This window comes from Callorhinus ursinus, unplaced genomic scaffold, assembly GCF_003265705.2.
Source record: "Callorhinus ursinus isolate GAN/ISIS: 27379988/994484 unplaced genomic scaffold, GSC_fseal_2.0 scaffold3, whole genome shotgun sequence".
Classification (NCBI taxonomy): domain Eukaryota; kingdom Metazoa; phylum Chordata; class Mammalia; order Carnivora; family Otariidae; genus Callorhinus; species Callorhinus ursinus.
This window is the reverse complement of record NW_027397065.1, coordinates 67170228-67183123: the sequence shown is the minus strand read 5'-3', so window position 1 is coordinate 67183123 and position 12896 is coordinate 67170228. Positions and strand designations below refer to the sequence as shown.

Genomic DNA, 12896 nt, shown 5'->3' with positions numbered 1-12896 from the left:
AATCATACAGTATATAGCCTTTTCAGATTGATTTCTTCCACTTAGTAATGTGCATTTAAGGTTTCTTTGTGTCTTTTCATGGCTTGATAGCTCATTTATTTTTAGTGCTGAATAATATTTCATTGTCTGGATGTACTGCAGTTTATCCATCCCCCCACTGAAAAAAATCTTGGTTGTTTCCAAGCTTTGACAATAATGAACAAAGCTGCTATAAACATCTGCGTGTAGGTTTTTGTGTGGACATAAGCTTACAGCTCCCTTAGGTAAATACTAAGAAGTGCATTTGCTGTATCGTATAGTAAGAATTTTTAATGTTGTAAAAAAACCCCCACCAAACTGTCTTTGAAAATGGCTATTCCATTTTGCATACCCACCCGCAAAGTATGAGAGTTCCTGTTGCTCCCCATCCTCACCAGTATTTAGTTTTGTCAGTGTTTCGGATTTTGGCCATTCTAATAGGCATATAGTGGTATCTCATCATTGTTTTAATGTGTATTTCCCTGATGACATAGTATGTAGAGCTGTTCTATTTTTAACAAACATATCTGATCAAATATTAATGATCAACCACTATAATAACAATAAAAAAGGACTCCCATTTGGTACATGGATTTAATGTGTGGACATGGCTAAAGAGTAAAGAATATCTGTGTATTTGTCATTTTGATAATCATAAATTTTATGAATTATACCTTCTAGTGAATACAGGGGTGATTGTAAGCCTTAGTTTATACCTTTAGTTCCAGTATCCCTTCTGGTTTAGCATTTCAGATTTCTAATTTCTTAATGAAGCATTATTATTAATACTTGCAATCAAGTAAGCTTCTTATACAGAGAAATGTCAATTTATGAGCTTAACAATTTCAAATTTAATACCCCAAAAATGTAGTATGAAGACATGATAAAACAATTTTATGAAAGAGTTTTTTTTTAAAAACAAGGCCATATTAAAACATACTCTTCAAAAAAGTTAGAGACACAGTAATAGAGATGGATATGGTTAAGAAACAGATTAAAGTATAGTAACTGAATTGAGAATAATTATTCTGTTCATGTAATTTTTGATGTTCAGACAATCAATAGAAAGTTTAAAATTTTCACTTTAATGGGCATGGATATGTTATTTTCACTTTTTGAAGCTAGAACTTTGATTTTGGAAATAGTCTGGGAATAGAACTATTTTGTAGTTCTACCAATCGTATAAAATTTATTTTTCAGTCAACAAGCACATCAAAAGTTATAGAATTTCAAGTGTGTCCTGGCTTGGGAGATAAATTTATATAGTTACTCTACTAATGATCAATATAATTTAAACTATATAGGAATGAGGTGGTAAAGTAATTGTTTTTGTCCTTTCAAAAAAGAAAGAAGTTCAGAAACCAGCACTAAGTTAAAAAATATTACACTAAAAAATAAGAGAAAAATGTTTATAACTCTTACCTAATGTAACCATTCTTCTGAAAGAAATGAGATTCTTTTGATAATAAAACTGTCTGCATTTTCCTAAAATAACATATCTAGTAGATCCAACAGTATCTTATTGTATAAGATGTCCAAAGTATTCCATGTAGGAATTTTAAACTTATACATGTCTGCATTTTGAAGTGAGAGTATTCCTTTACTAAGCATGACACAAGAGCTGTTAAAATTCAATAGCTCTAGTTGTGCGACATGTTCCGATCATGCTGTCTCATGGAGAACAAGGGAGATGGATGGTGTGTTCTCAGGTCTCTCCCAAATCTGACTGGAGGCCTAGGTTTTAGGTTCTAGGTAGAGCTAGAACTTTCTCCTGCATTCAATTTCTGTTTGCATGTTATTTCCACTACTGAAGCTTCAAGTCAGTTAGGAGCTTATAAGTCTGTAAATTATTTTAGGATTTTTTCCCCTAACAATATAGCTCTATCCAATTTTGTCCTGTAGTTTCATGTTTATTTCAACCTGGTAAAACTCAGGTGGGTTGTAGTTGGTAGGTTTAAAAGAAATGAGAGCTTCCTACAGCATTGGAAAAAAGAAACAATTTTAATGATATTCTAGACATGATATGTTGGTTATTTTCCATTTGCTAGCAACCTCCTTCCCCTAATTTCTCAGCTTTTCTGCCTTGTTTTGGGCTGGGAGCTGACCTCTATGGAGTAGTTAACCACGGTCCTTTATTCTCTGGCTTTCTTTTAGGTTTTGCCAATGAGCAGCACCAGTGGGAGATTGGAGAAAGGTTGGGATATTCATTTCTCTTGTTCTCTCCCTGTTGTACTACAGTTCTTGTAGTTGCTGAGCCCCTAAGGCCACAGTTCCTCTCAGGTAGCCTTTTCCCACAGTTTTAGTTCACATCAGCCTCTGTTGGTAGAACTGTTGTCTGTTGTTGCCTCTTCAGGCCTCGGTAGTGACGATGGTTTCTTGTTAATAGTCCCTGTGTACTTCAATCACACCTTTCTGGTTGCCCTGGCGCTGCTTACAGCTCTGTAAATAACCTCTTCCAAAATTTATTCAATTCAACCCTTTTGACTATGTCAAAGAACCCTGACTGGTAGGCCTGGTCTCACCAAAATGAATGTCTCTGAATTTAACTTCTAATTCCACACTGCTTCTACATTGCTGTTAGAAGTATGAAGTATTGGTAGTTCAGGGGTTTGTTTTGGAACCACTGGCAAGTGAAAATTAAATTTCATTAAAAATGGGCAAAGTAACATGATTTACCTGCCTTCTAGATATTTCTGAAAGCACAAGAAATAGGGAATATTCTCAATCTATACTACAACACTGCCACTTAATAATGAAGATTCTAGAAAATTTAGTTTGGGAAAACTTCTCACTCATTGAACCACAAGTGCTGCTTTAAGTAGAAATTGTGAGTTGCCATAGGTTTTCACTAAATTAAAAATTTGAAGGCAACAATCCTGAGAGACGTCCAGACTGAACCACCTTCATAAAGTAGATTAAAAAGTTTACCATTATGCCAGGCTACTCTGTGGCGGTTCCAGTGATGACAAGGCATTTTGCTCTCATCCCTTCATTGAGAAAAAACAAATGTAACCCAGATGTCACTTGGGACTGCCCTGACCCTTACAGAGTGTGCCAAACCCCCAGTTTCAGAACCTGGAATGTCCAGTGGCCTCCCAATGACCTCTGCAAATATCTGACAAACATCTAGTGGATCTTTTGTTTTCATTCCAGCATCAATTAGATTCAGCATCTTGCACAAACTTAACACAAAATTTTTCTTCATTCCTGCTTCTGCAGGAAACCCAAACACATGAACCACATTGTGATTTGCAGATTCAATGAAAAATTCTGAGATCACTGTGAAGAAATCACTGAAAAATATACTGTCACTTTCTCTTTGCTACCCCCTTTCCTTCTTTTCTCTCCTACTCTCCCCTCCATTTTCTCTCCTGCTCTTTCACTTCCCCTTTTCCTTCTGCTCTCTCTCCCTTCTTCATGCTGTTTCTTCCATAAGTACTTATTCACTACGTATGACTGCATCTCTGTCTTTAGTGATGGTACCTAGAATCGACACTGTCATAACCACTGCCTTTCAAAGCAAATTCTATTGAACATATTTTTTCTCTGCTTTAATGGACAAATAATGTATGCAAATGCAATTACTGGGAAAAAGTTCAACTGATTGCTCAGAGAAATCTAAAGCTCTACTACAAAGAGAATATGTCTTTAGGAAATTAACTAGAGAAGAAAGCTTAATAAAAATACTTGTTGAACCTCTCAACAATCAAAAGAGGCTCAGATCTTTAAAATAGAAAGTATTTCCAAATATTTCGTGATGGTCAGAATCTGTGAATTAATAAATCTTGGCAAAACTCTTTAGGATATATGACTATGTGCTACATGTTGGGGGCAGATTAGGGACAGCAAAGATGGTACTATCAGAATTTGCCTTTCAAAGTCAGAATCATTTTGCAGATATGCTAGTCATCCCTGTCATACTTTGAGTTCCCTGAGAAAGGACCATGAGATGAAAATTTGTGTACAGCTTTTGGCTTTCGGCTCGGGGAGGCAAAGGTGCAACTTTCTTCGGTCGTCCCGAATCCGGGTTCATCCGACACCAGCCACCTCCGCCATGCCGCCTAAGTTCGACCCCAACGAGATCAAAGTCGTGTACCTGAGGTGCACCGGTGGCGAAGTCGGTGCCACGTCTGCCCTGGCCCCGAAGATAGGCCCTCTGGGTCTGTCTCCAAAAAAGGTTGGTGATGACATCGCCAAGGCAACCGGTGATTGAAAGGGTCTAAGGATTACGGTGAAACTGACCATTCAGAACAGACAGGCCCAGATTGAAGTGGTACCTTCTGCCTCTGCCCTGATTATCAAAGCCCTCAAGGAACCACCAAGAGACAGAAAGAAGCAGAAAAACATTAAGCACAGTGGAAATATCACTTTTGATGAGATTGTCAATATTGCCCGACAGATGAGACACTGATCTTTAGCGAGAGAACTCTCTGGAACCATTAAAGAGATCCTGGGGACTGCCCAGTCTGTGGGCTGCAATGTAGATGGCTGCCACCCTCATGACATCATAGATGACATCAACAGTGGTGCGCTGGAATGCCCGGCTAGTTAACTACAAAGGAAAATGTTTCCATAAAGGATCATTTGACGACCAAAAAAAAAAAAAAGAAAAGAAAATTTGTGTACAAAAATGTATTAAGGGGGAAAAAAGAAACCAAACAAGGGTATGTTTTTAAGCAAAGCTCTGTGGAGGGTAACTTCTTTGGAATCTGTGGGATCAGAATGTGAGTTATGTTCTACCCTGTGAAAAAGGGTTTCCTCATGTCAACTTTCAGGTACTTCTGGCTTGGAAACAAAGTAACTCGACCTGAGGGCAATCCTCTAGGGGAGTCAGAGGGCAGGCTCTTGCAAGCAAAAGCACTCCAAAGCCAGGTGGAGGAGCACTGTGGTAATTTAAAAATTTTAAATCTTCACAAATTCTCTAACACTCTACCCACAAAAGGGAGTCAAATTCTTCTTTTAAATATGGGCTTGCCTTAATGACTCACTTCTAATGAACAAAATGTAGCAGAACTAACACTGTGTGAATCCAAGGCTAGCTTCAAAAAGGTGTTACACCCGACTGATTCTGACTTCTCTTGGGCTAGTCTTGCCCTTAGAACTGAAGTACCATGTAATGAGGAAGCCCAGGCCACAAGGAGATGTCTGGCTGACAGCTCCAACAAAGATTTAAGCATGTAGTCAGCATCAACCACAGACATGTGAATAAAGTGGATTTCCAATGATTCCATCCATTCTGGCTGATGGCCCAGACATCATCGACAGAGGCCATTTTGTCCCTGCCATGCCTGGTTCAAACTCCTGAACTGCAGAATCCATGAGCATAATAAGTGGTTGGTCTTCTGCCACTGAATTGTGGGTAATTTGTTACACAGCCATAGGATCTGGAACAGGCAGAGAGAATATAAACATTTCTGTGAGAAGTTTCTGAAGGAATATGGGTGGAGTACTGAAATCTGTGACAGTGCTAATGATATTTTTTGACCAAGGGATTGTGAATACCATTTCTGCCTCAGGTAACTGGATAGACTCATGGGATAGTGTGGTTTAGGGGAAAGAACACTGGGCTTATGGAGTCATAAGACTTGGGTTCAAATTCCAGTTCGGCCACGAGTCTCTGAATCTCTTAGAAGTTTTTTTTTTTTTTAATCAGTCATATACACGTAATTATCCCTATCTGACAAGGTTGTTTTTGAGGACTGAATAAGACAAGATATGCAAGAGTATCTGAGACACAGATACTGTGTGTAGAATTTCAGTGAGTCTACTTTCTCCATCAAAGTATGTGCCTACTTCATAAAGAGAAATCCTATTTCACCCAATTCTTGCACAGATGAACGGTTCTATTTGCTAATAGAGTAAAGGCTCAGACTTTTTCTTTGACTTAGGACTTTTTCTAAGTTAGAAAACCTTTTCCTGCTCCATTAATGATCTCAAAGGACACTCTAATCAGCTTATTTTTCTAATACTAAATAGATGGTCTGTGCAGGTAATATCTTAAAGAGCATTTACAGTCCTCCTTTTAGGGTGCCATTATTATTTAATAATGTGGCATTTTCCATTACAGAAACCATCTTGACTGTTGGAAGCATTGTCAAAACCATATTTGGTAAACCAGGAATGAAATGCATCCTTATTAAGTTATTCAACAATTTTAAAGTTTGCATTTGGAACCATTCTCAGAGTTCTTTTTAAGCTATTAATTTCACATGAGGCAAGAAGACATGTCTAGACAAATGTTCCTCAAAGGAAGTATTTTAAAATAAAGCCTTTTCTGACATGGCTATATACTCTTGTGCCCGAACATTTTACTTTGAACTCACTGTGATATTTGCTTTCTTGAAAGCAAGCTAATGTTCTGTGAATTAACCAGACTTCAGAGAGTTCTGAATTTTACAACAAATTTTCAGGAGTGTAAAAAAAAAAAATTAGTTTTGTTAACAGAAAGCCCTTTGACAGAATATTTTTATGAAGACTTTTTTTGTTTAATGGGATTTATGGGCCTATGGACATAAAAAATAATGGTGAGACCATATGCTGGTCTTAGAAGAGTCCAATATGAATATAGTGAAAATTCAAAATAAGAACCTTGTGATTTGTAGTGGCATATCATTTGGTTATTGGTAAAATGAGAGACTATGGACTCAGAGAAACAAACTGAGGGTTTTAGAGGGGCAGGGGTCGGGGGATGGGTTAGCCTGGTGTGGGTATTAAAGAGGGCACGTATTACATGGAACACTGGGTGTTATACACAAACAATGAATCATGGAACACTACATCAAAAACTAATAATGTACTCTATATATTCTATGTACTCTAACATAACAAAAAAAAAAGACCTGCCAACACCATGACATTTTAAAATCTTAGTTGGCTTCCACACGTTCCTGATTTTCTAAATTAACTGTGTTTGGCCATATTAATAAAATTCCAATTGTTGATGATACAAAGTAATTAATTCAGCTGAACTCAGGACTGTTATAAAACTGATGTTTGATGAATTTATCTCACCCGTAAGGAGCTTTCCAGGCAAAAGCACTGGAGTCAGTTTCAGGGCTATCTCCTGCCTAATTATTTCTGTCTTCTCCAGCACTATCTCTAGAGAAGTGCCTTCATAAATCACTTCCACACAAATCTTCATACCATAGTCTGAGAGGTGACCCACAAAGATGCCCCACTGCAATTATCCCTACGGCATCAGCTATGAAGAGTTTTGACTTTCTTATAACTCTGCTAACTCATTCATTCATGCAACAAATATTTACTGAGGCCTATTGTGTGCTAGGCACAGTTCTAAGCACTGAGAATATAGCAGTGAACAAAACAGATAAAGATCCCAGCCTTTATGAGGTACATATTACAGGATGGGGAGACAGATGATAAGCAAACAAAAAATGTATATGTCTGATAGTATTAAATAACATAGAGAAACATAAGACAGGAAAGTGAGGGTGGAGAGTAAGAATTACTGTTTTACAGCCTTACCTGTAAGGTAACATTTCAGCAGAGAGCTGAAGGAGATGAGGAAACAAGCCATTCAGATACTTGGGGGAAGAACAGTCCAAGTAAAGAGAGCATCAAATGCAAAACCTCTGAGGTGAGAGCTGTGTTGACAAATACAAGATATGCCAAAAAGGCCAGTGTGGTTGGAGCAGAGAGGGACAAGAGGGAGATCACAGAGGTGTGGACTAGACCTCACAGTTAAATTCATATGGTGAGCACAAGAATAAAAGGAGTTGCTGAAGACAGAGTAAATAAGTATCAAGAATAGAATTTATAGAAATGCCCCTTTTAGAGGGTGGAAAAAGATAAGGAGGTAGTAAAGGATATTAAAAGAAGATGGCAATGGGACCCCAGGAGAAAGCAGTGTCACAAAGCCTTGGAAAGAGAAATTAGTAAAAGAGGCTGTTCAACAGTATCAACCGAGTGTCAACTGTTTCATATTCTGCATGAAAACAAGGACTAAGTAAAAGTAAAGACTACGTAAAAGCCTTTCGATTTGGTAATCAAAGGTTACAAGAGTTTTTTTTTAAAGATTTTATTAATTTATTTGACAGAGAGAGAGCACAAGCAGGGGCAACAGTAGAGGGAGAGGGAGAAGCAGGCTCCCCGCCGAGCAAGGAGCCGGATGCTGGGCTCAATCCCAGGACCCTGGGATCCTGACCTGAGCTGAAAGCAGACGCCTAACCGTTTCCCCTGTAAGAGTGGATGTCAAGTTGGGAATAAGAAGAGTGAGTGGTGAAGAAAACAGGTAGCATATATGGACTGACTGCTCTGCCTCTTTCCCCACTTCCCCTCTTCCTCCTCCTTCTTGTGGGGGGGGATCAATTTAGTCATAAATGGAAACAGGGAGATAGGACTTCTGTACTTTAAAAGCACAGAAAGTATTTGCAAGAATAACTATTGGCTTTCCCTTTTTATGAATATGTGGCCAGTGAAATCACTGCAGAATTCAAAAATCAGCCTCATGCTCACAATCTGTTCCAGCTAGGGAACACGGAGTAACATACAGTGACTTAACACCAAAAGGCTTATTAGGATGAGACACAATCTCTCCTTTAGTTGGCTCTTAAGATTAAAATTAGTTTTTTTAAAAGATTTTATTTATTTATTTGACATCGAGAGAGAGAGAGAGAGAGAGAGCACAGCAAGGGGAATGGGAGAGGGAGAAGCAGACTCCCCGCTGAGCAGGGAGCGTGATGTGGGACTTCATCCCAGGACCCTGGGATCATGACCTGAGCCGAAGACAGATGTTTAACCGACTGAGCCACCCAGGCGCTCCTAAAATTAGTTTTTGTTAGGGCTTTTTATTCACCCTTCACCCCTCATTTCATTGCTAATTTGACAGGAAGATTTAGTTATTCCAGTTCACTCTGGCACACTTATTAAGACAATGGAAGTAGTATTTCTAAGCAGTTACTATTAAAATAGATCAATGATAATGGACTTTGGTGAAAGGATTAGCCAAATCTTTTTGGTTATAAAGACACTTTCTAGGTCTTTTAAAAAATTTTATAATTGCTTAAAAAATTTGGCAGATGTATGCTAAGCTAACTGGCAGGCACTTTAATTTTGTGCTTTGTACAATTCCTAGGGCAATGCTGACATTCAATAAATGTCGTATATTAATATTAATACTTTCCATGTTGCCTTCATTATGTTTTTATACCTTAATTAAATGATTACACTGGAGGCAAACCAGATGATCAGATGATTATAAAATGTCTCACCCCCACAAGTCAAAGATCAACGTATTAAAATCCAATGCCGCTCTTCATAATCGACCAAAGAAAGCACATTTATGGCATTACATATAAGGTGTGATTTGCTTTTCTCTCCTTAAACTAGGGAACAAAATGAACATCAGATGATGTTTTTGGCTAGTTGGTCTTCCCACGATGTGCTATTAGAATATCTTTGGGTCAGCTATATTTTGTCTTCATACAAACAGTAAGAAGCTGAACTTGAAAACTTCACTAGAAGAGAATATTTTTATGGTAGAAACTGGTGCTATGGCTCTCTCAGGCACTGCCCCATCATACCCTAGATCACAAAGCAGAGTAAAGGGAAGATTAACGCCAAATAGACCAATTATCCTAGTAAAGTTCTTGGTGGGGAATACTGAGAATTACATAGTATCTCTTACCAATTAGGAAGGGAGTCCAGTAAAACTTCCCTCCTAGAAAGATCTGTTTAAAGAAAGGGAAAGCTTTCCATTCCAAATAATCTAAATCAGTGCTAAATGTGAGGAAAGATGAGAGTGAAGAGAGGAAATAGTTTACAAAATATATATTATAAAGTCTAGAGGAAGACCCAAGGCTAATCTTAAAATACCTTAAAACACCATTTAAAATATTCTTCTAGTTGAATTTTCCAACTCTTCTAGAAAAAAATGATGTGGCTTGCATTGGCTTCCATTTTGCTTTGTGACTTTTCAGTTATAGCATTAACTGGGTTTTGTTTTTAAAAAACTGTGGTTTTCAAAAATTATTTGCATTACAATGTCAAGTGGGATGTTCTTAGACTTAATTAGAATGACCCTCTAAAAAGCAGGTGTTTTCCCATCATACAGGGATAAACAGGATCTTTTGGATTTAACAAAATTTTACTACAAAATATATTACACTTTTATTCTAAATGGATTAATGATGCAATATTTGATTGATAGCAGCAAATCAGGAGTAGCTGATTAATAGTGGGGGAAAACCAGGAGAAATTTGTTATGTGAATGCAAAAATCTTTGTACATCAGAGATGTCTGAATACCATTGTGAAGAAGGAATAGGTCTTCACAGAGGTATTTGGGTGGGGATGGGAAATAGTATCATTAAGTTGTTCTTTCAACAGGCTCTTGCCTCTTCTTTCCTCAGATAAGATGTACACCAGAAACTATTGATTGAATAATTATTTTGGAATTCTGATACATTCAAATTCTAAATATTGATTGATATTTGTGGTATGGAAACTTCAGATTCCTTTCTTCCTTTTTCAATATCTCCTACTCCATGTAACACCTCCAAATTAACAATATTTGCTGACAATCAGTATTACTTTTCAGACCTAAAGGATTTTTATTCTTTAAATTAGCTTTAAGAATCAGGATTAAATGTACCTTTTTCCTTTCAAAGATTAACATAGTTTTACTAGAAGATGCTCATATATACTTAGGGTTGATACTGATTAGGACCAACACCTCCTCTGGCAATGGTGAGATATCTTCAGCACAATTTTATACACAGTCATATTACTCTGTTAAGCATAACTTTAATCAAAGAATTAATACATATTAGAAGAAAGCTAGTCAGTCCCTCTATAGGAAACCAATATGTTTCCTTAAGGGCATTCAGAGAAGGAGGAAGTTGTCATCTATCTACCACTATTTTTCTGCTTCTGCCTCCTAAATAGATTTACATGGCTTTTGTCTTTGTGGATGTTGTGGGGTTTGTGATATTAATTAGGATATAAAATTTGTTGAGAGTGATTTCCCCATAATAGCAGAATAAAATAATTTAGCCCATTTATAGTTCCTAGCATTTTTATATCATGTTCTACATGGCTATAAATTTATTAGAGAAAAGCAAAAACTATGGATACTCTTGTATTTCATCACTCTTTAAAAAAATATTTTCTTTGTTTTAAAAGACCATTTTTCAGAAACACTCCCTACCGTTGTTTTAGGTTTTCCCCTAAGTTATTTAGAACACGTCATGGTTTCAGTTCTGTGGAGGCATAGCTGCAAGTGCAGTCTGGTGCAGGGTGGTTAGATGTACAGCCAATTGATAGTTAAAAGGACTATATCTTTTTAATTAACTGGTTTCCATCTCAAATTCTTATTAAAAAGCAATCAGGGCAGAAATTTTAGTGGACAGCAACGGTTGCCATGAGGTCAGAAAGCCTTTCCTCCTCAAAGTTATCATTTGTAAGTACTGTGGATAACAAATGTTCTTCTGATCAATCACCTCCCAAAGGAAAGTCTACATATTTAGGCTTCCAATTCCAGACATTCTTTCTTCAACATCTTCTGAAGTTGATTCTGGTACCAAACCAAAAAAGATGTGGGTTCAAACTACTAGGAAGTAATTAGGCGTTGATGGACTGTACCGTCTGCTGGCATCATGGGGGATGAGGGCCTTGGATCCGAGATCTTAGTTCCCAAATTCAGTATGGCAGACCACCCACAAGATCAGTCTTCTGACAACCCTCAGGAAAATGCCTACTGCAAGAGACCATGAGCCAAGGAACAAACTAAGCTAAGCACAGTTTCTTTTAATAGAAAATCTCTTTCCAAACACACACACACACACACACACACACACACACACACACACAGCCAAATGGATGTGCAATTTATAATTCATCCAATATTCTAATTTTAATCGCCTCCCCAATATGGCCAAACTAATATAATGCAATCTATTTATAACACTGGCTATAGAAAACAGGTTGCATACTAGCATCATGGAGAGTGATGCACCATGCTAAGAGAAGGAGACCAGTATGAGTAAGAAAACATTTTCTGTTTTCAAGAAGCTTAGAGTTTAGCATGTAACAAAGAATAAATTTTTCCCTGCATTGCTAAAGATAATATGTATATAATCCAAAGTAAAATTAAAATAGTCACTTTAAGGGAAGTACAAGGTTTTCCCCTAGGTGGGTGAGATATGTCTATTTGGTTTTGTCATCCTTATGAATACAGCATACATAATTTAACTGTGAAGCATAGCAAGGCACTTAAAATGCAATCTAATTAAACTAATATATCTGTTTTCTATATGTGTATAATGCCATTCATAAAATACTTTTATTAATAGATATTATCATTACTATAACAACTCCACCCATATATTGAATGTACCAGTGTATATTAGGAATTTTGTTTTTTTATTAGATGTTCAAATATTTTTGAATGAGTGAAATTAGTGCTGGAAATGGAATGCCAACCAAGGAACTGGTTTCATCACAATGTGCTACCTTTCTAAATCAGTAGTCTCAACCTTGAAATCATCTAGGGATGATTTCTACACATTGAAATCATCTAGGGAAAGTACTGGTACCATGTCCTAAAATTCTGATTTAAGTGGTCTGCAGTACAGCCTGAGCATCAGAATATTTTAAAACTCTGCGGATGATTCTAATGTGAAGCCAAGGTTCGGAATCATTGCTCTAAATATACTCTTTTGAGATAAAACTATAGAAGCCCTTCTTTGCTAGACAAGAACTTTAACAATTTAAATAAGAAACACCATTTTAGCACAGAATTTTAGGATGAATTTAGATCATCCGTATGAAATTAAACACTTTTAAACATCAAGGCTTTATAAATGCAAGGGGTAGGTGGTGCAATTAGAAGGTTCTTTAATGTGAAAAAGGCAATACCAT

The 12896-nt window shown here is 37.1% G+C and overlaps 1 pseudogene; it reads left to right on the top strand.

Moving 5' to 3' along the window:
• The first annotated feature begins 4002 nt into the window (after positions 1–4002).
• On the top strand, positions 4003–4601 carry LOC112819782 (large ribosomal subunit protein uL11-like; annotated as a pseudogene).
• Positions 4602–12896: the final 8295 nt, after the last annotated feature.